Below are 6,000 nucleotides of genomic sequence, written 5' to 3'. Positions count from 1 at the left end.
CTTTCGGAGACCCCCGGGAGTGTACACACACACACACACACAGCTCTCTTTCCCCTCCCTAGGCCGGTTATTTAGCCTAAGGGCACCATTTGGCCTTAAAGCAAATTACTTACACACTACAGGGAGTGTGATCGCAAAGAGGGCATCCTTGTAACTAGTGCAGGAATCAGGGATGTCCACAAAGCGTGATCTCCCGGCCCACGGGAGAAAGGAGTGACTCAGGTGGTGGCCAGCCAGCGTGCCCTGCATCTCCGCACACGTTAGCAATCAAGTTAATTGAATTCATTGGAGTTTAGAACCGGCCCGGAGCTCAGAGAGGGCTTTGAATGGCCAATTTCTCTCCCCCTCCCCGCCTCCCTCCCGCCCGCGCTCCCAGTTCCCTCCCCTCCGGCCGGGTTTCCCAGTCCGCACCTCCCTTCTCCACTCCCCCCTCACCCCCCACTCCTTCCTCCGCCCTATTAAAACACCCACCAGCTCACTAGTTAAGACCCCCTTAAGTTGGAGGAGGCAGAAAGGCAACAACTGCGAGGAAGGAGAAGTCAGGACGTCTGGAAAGAATTACCCAGTCCTGGCTTCCAGCAGCCCATTGATCCAGGGACTTGAACCAGCCCCAGCCAAAGACTTTCTCCCGATTCTGCGCTTCCAGGGTTCTGCTGAGTCTCCACCGGGCTTTTTTTTTTTTTAAATACGAAAAAGTGAAGAGACTTTCCGATATCGGGGAAGGACTGGAGCAAACGAAATAAAAATAAAAATAAGTTAATTTATTTTTAAAGTACAAATTTTTCTTTTAAGAATCTGGAGACTTAAGTGCAACGGAAATATCAGAGAATAGTGGCGAAATTTCCTTTTGAAGTGGGGGAGAATCAAACCTTTAGACTCCCCCATTCTTTTTTAAATGTTGTTTTTAAATTTTTTATTTTTTTTGGCCGGTCGTCTCAAATTCATCTGATTTCTTATTACCTCAAATTTGGAAACTGCCCGCCACCGGCCCTCCGGGACCACACATACAGGCTGAGGACAACTTCATGACCAAGAGCTGAACAAGGTATGTTACACTGGCGCGATTTGGTGAAGGATGAGGGTCCTCGAATAGGCCAAGGAGAGGGAAGAAATTATCCTCATCGGTGTTAAAAAAAAAATCTTTATACTAAGTTCTCGACTGCAAAGTCTGAAGTCTGAAAATTTCCAACAGGCTAAAAAAAAAAAAATCAGTGGATGTTTCAGATCACTGTCAGGCTTAGCGACATCTTTTCCCATCCCTGTGGCGCACTCCCGAAATCCGCTGCCTTGCTGGGAACACAGGTAACCTCTGTGCCCGGGGAAGCCTGCCGTCCCGAGAGGTACTTTTCCATTCCGCATCTTCTGGAGCTGCAGCGGGGCTCCCGGGTTAGGAAACAAGAACTTCCACTGTGTAAGGAAAGCGTATCCGCACAGCCGCCTTCTCCCCCCTTCCTATCCCTTTTCTTCTCTTTCTCCCACCCTCGATGTGCGGAGGAAAACCCTGGAACAGCCCAGCGTGTTTTACTTACAAGTGGGAAGTCGCTTCTTGCTTGTAATGCAAAGGGTTAAAGCGTCCAGGGCTCCTAGATGGGACCCCAAAGAAGGAGGGTCCTTTCCCCACCTCCTCGCAGCTACCGGCCTCGTTCGGCCACACCCCCTCTCTGCAGCCTCTTTTCCCTCGTACTCCCTGCACCCCATTAAAGTGTCAGGCTGGGTCTGCCGCAGCCCAGCCCAGCTCCGGAACCCTGACCCAGGCCCGGGGTCCCCGAGGCGAGCCGTCCCAGACCCCAGCGGAAGGAGAACGCGCGTCCCGCCGGCTGCCCCGGGGCAGGGCTTGCCTGGGGACCGCGCGCCGCTCGCCGGCAGCTGCAACCTCCCGGGAGCCCGTTCCGACGTGGCACCGAGCACGCTGTAGCTTCTTTCCACAGCTGTAGCGGGGGGGAACGGCCGGGCGCGGGGTTGGGGGCGCCATCCCCGTCACCCAGCCCGAGGCTGCGGGAGGGGGTCGGCCTGAGCCCGGGGTGAAGGTGGGAAGCGAGCCAGAGGCTGGGTTGGGATGGAGAATCAACACCTTGGGCGGAATTCGTCACGCTGGTTCCCGCCCTGCGTGAGCCCGGGCTCGGAAACCGGTCCCTGTGAACAGGAGGGCGGGTCTGAAAGGAGGGTCTGTGTGAGGGCGAGACCGGGGAGGCCAGGGAGGCTCTTTCCTCCAGCCAAGGAAACGCAGCCGAGGGGGAAACGGCGCTGAAAGGATAATTAAGGCTGGAAAGAGGAGCTGGGAGCGGAGAGGCGGTGCCTGGGGAGGAGGCTTTACAAGACCCGGCTCCTATTACACACAGTCTTAGGTGCCAGCTTCCCTGTGCCTGTCCCTCCGTCCCCCAAACGCCCGCGCTCTGCACTGGGACTCCCCCGCCCCGTGCGCCTCCTGGGCGAGCGAGCTGCTGGAGCGGCGCTCCGGGGACCTGCGGAGAGGAGCCACTGGTGGGAGCCCTGAGGGCCCCTCCCTGCCCTGCTCTCCACCCTCGGGGAGCGCCCCTTTGGGAGTCTACCTAACGGCCGCCCAGAAACGCTGCGTTCTTCCAACCCACGTGGCTGGCCTGGGATTGCCTTTGACGTCACGCCGCGGGGGGAGGTGTGATGCAATAGGCCGGGAAGTCCTCATTGGCCACGAAGGGCTTCCCCAGACTCGGTCTGAGTATATATATAGACTCACAGCTCAGTGTTACAACGAAGGAAGTTAGTTGGTAGGTTTTGCTGATGAGTGAGGAGGTTGATAGGGAGAGAGCGACTTTTCTCCCCCCATTGTATATTTCATGGTTTTTTGTTTTTCTTCCTGTAGGTTCTTAATTGCAGTGAAGGCACATAATCACCTTTAGAGATGTTAAATGGAATTATGATTTTTTTTTAAAAAGCAGTCATTTTAACAAAATTGTAAAAGAAATACATTCAAACATGCCAGCAATGAAAGGCTTAAAATTAAGATGTATATTTCTATAGAATTGGCTAGAACAAATACATATGGCCATCAAACTATTTGTAGAAACCACTTTAAATTTTACAGAATAGGATTGAAAAGAACTCTGGATTCTACAGTTTTCATTCAAGTGTGTGCAAGTTGATACACACTAGTTTTCACTGCATTTTTTAAAAGGCAAAATAAGATTGATTACTCATACAATGGAAGTGGTTTTAATACCCATCATAACCCATCAAAGGTCTATTATTTTGGCAATTCTTTTACATTTTAAATAAAAGTTTAACTATTTAAAGTACCTATTTTAGTATGCATATTATATTGTATATATGATTGAAACTTTGAAACAATTTTAGAATTCTAAGTAGACATTTCTGGGTTATAGCATTGCAGTTGGGATACCATTACTCATTTTTTTCTTCTAATTTATATATTACCAAAGTTGAATGAATAGAAAAATGTGTTGTAGATATATCGATAAACATTTATTATCTGAGTTGCTTGTATTACACCTAGAACTAAATCCTTACTTTACCAGAGAAAGTTAAGCAGCTTATAGAAATTCAGGGTTTTGACTAAAATAAAATTTGAATGTCATTCTCCACAAAGCAAAGATAGTTATCTTCCTGGGAAAACAGGCATTGTACAGTGAGATAAGAAACTGATACTAGAATGTAAGTTGGATTGCGTAATTACTTTTGTTAAGTTTATAGAATATCCCCACTATATTGAATTTCATGAATACTTTTTCACATGTGTTTTGAAATCTTAACCATCTAAGATTTCTTTCAAAATGACTTTCTTCTTGAGTTTTAAACACAGTTTACACTGTTTCATTTGTTTTCTATTATTGGCATGATGGGGAAAGCCCTTATCTCTGGATCAGTGTCAAGACCCCCCTTTGGCAAAGTTACATTGCAGTTTTATATTTTTTAAAAGTCATTACCTGAGGATATGTTTTGATTTTGGAGAGGGAGGAAGGGAGAGAGTGAGAAGCATCCAGCAGTTGCCTGATTGCCTCCCATCTATGCCCCAACTGGGGATTGAACCCACAACTAGCCATGTGCCGTGACCAGGGATCAAATCCAAAACCTTTTGGTGTACAGGACAACACTCCATCAGCTGAGCTACTCTGCCAGGGCCACAGTTACATTTTAATCGAAAAATAATTACTGTGATACATCGGTAGCTTCCTGACTTTTCCATAATGTGTGTGTGGGGAGGTGAGTTAATGAAGCTGGAGAATAGAGCATAAAGCCCACTGTTCCATTTTGGGTTCTCTTTTTTTATCTATGCACACCGAGGCTGTGTTCCAGTGAGAGGCTGCAAGATGCAAGGACACAGTCAGTGGCAGCTGGTATGACAGCTCAATGCGGGTGACAGGTCCCTGTAAAAAACTCACTTCCATCACCCCGCCTTGGCTTTGATCCTTTCCTGTCTAGCAGCAATCGGCATAAAATAAGTATCCCATTGCACATACCTTAAATTATTCAAGTCTATTTTGAATTCACCTATGTGGACATCATATACTGCCTTACCCAAAATCTAGAAAAATATTACTGATACAGGAGTCAAAATAAATATTATGGGGTCATACTGTTAAATATTATTTAAAGAAATATTTACAAGTGAATGCCTCATAAATGCATGCATCTGTACTGCACATTGAAATGAATAGGATGCAGTCTGCATTTTAATGGAATTCACACAGAAAGTCTTTAGATAGGAGCTGACCCATAAGAAATGTAAAATAGCTACTGGCAGTCGCATGTCTGACAGATCTGAGGCACTGAGTGGGGCACTTCACTGTATCATGTCTAACCCCCTACTCTGCCCCTCCTCCCCAAAAGCAAACTGTATGTGGAGCCTTGCCCAAAAAGATTAATCAAGGCATGCAAAGTCACAGTGCTAGTAAGGCGTGTGGATGGAATTCAATTCAAGAAGTAGTAAATATAATGCCCGGAAGTGGACACACCACAGGTGGATGAGTCAAACTTTATGGGGCCTAAATCCAGGAGAAATCATATCTGAGAGATTGGAAAGATTTCCTGAAGAAACTTGACATTTGTGGTACATGAGGCCCCACAGGGTTTTGATCTGTAAAAATAGTGCCCAGGAACCCATGGAAAAAAACTTAAGATTCTGTGTCAAGGCTTTTTGTAATGTTCCCCTTTGCCACACTGATGAAATTCAGGAACCCACAGGGGCAGTTGGGGAAATTGGCAGCCTGGGAGCAGTTGATCAACATTGATGGTGCAAGTGAAGAGAAATCTACAACTGAAGGTTTGGATGCAGACCCAGCGGGTGGAGAGACAAGGCCTTTGACAGGCTTACAGCCCAACCCTGCACGCACAGCCCCAGGGTCTCTGCTGGAATGACTGCGGTGGGGGCGGGGCTGGAGAGAAAAGGGCGGCTTCAAAGCCTGTAAAGTATGGGAACCAGAGTGCAATCTTCCCCTAGGGCAAGCTTTGCTGCTTCATTTTATCTGAACTGGGCATTTTGATTTCTGGACTTTTAAATCTGTGCTGACTCTGATCTGGGTGGGACTTACTTGTACAGACAGCTGTGTAATATCATTGGTTTTATTGATCTGTTATAAGTAATCAAGCATACCTTAGACTTCAGTCTCTGCCTCACACTATATAAATCATTCCTCCCTCTCACACCCGAACTGAACCTTCATTCTCCCAGACAACTTAGCATTCGACTGAAAGGCATAGATTTCTAAGTATGATAAGAATTTTCCCCCTAAATTTTACCTAGAACTTAAAATTGGGCATGAATGAATTTAAAGAAAGCATGGTTTTATTTAATATTTTATTTTTCTGTGAGGGAAAGTTGTCACCAGTTATTTAAATTAGTACACATATTATCTATAATGCATATGTACAAAACAAGTTGCTGAGTTAGGTTGACTTGAAAGATCATGTTGAACTATTAAAAAAACTTAACAATTAAAATAAAATAAAAATGAGAAAGAAAAACAACGAAGAAGGAAAAAATGCAAAGACAAATGCCCTAATGTT

The 6,000-nt window shown here is 46.3% G+C and overlaps 1 protein-coding gene across 1 annotated transcript in view; it reads left to right on the top strand.

Annotated features, from left to right (window-relative positions):
* Positions 1–476: 476 nt before the first annotated feature.
* The window catches only part of HAS2 (hyaluronan synthase 2), a 29,511-nt gene continuing 23,987 nt past the window's right edge, over positions 477–6,000 (top strand). Inside the window, exon 1 of the mRNA XM_037048464.1 lies at positions 477–1,045. The gene's annotated coding sequence lies outside the window, so the exon portion shown is untranslated. The remainder of the gene's footprint in view (positions 1,046–6,000) is intronic.

Source organism: Sturnira hondurensis, unplaced genomic scaffold (genome assembly GCF_014824575.4).
Source record: "Sturnira hondurensis isolate 20B ecotype Veracruz unplaced genomic scaffold, ASM1482457v3 Scaffold0006413, whole genome shotgun sequence".
NCBI lineage: Eukaryota > Metazoa > Chordata > Mammalia > Chiroptera > Phyllostomidae > Sturnira > Sturnira hondurensis.
The sequence above is the reverse complement of the archived record's forward strand: the minus strand, read 5'-3'. Positions and strand labels throughout refer to the sequence as shown.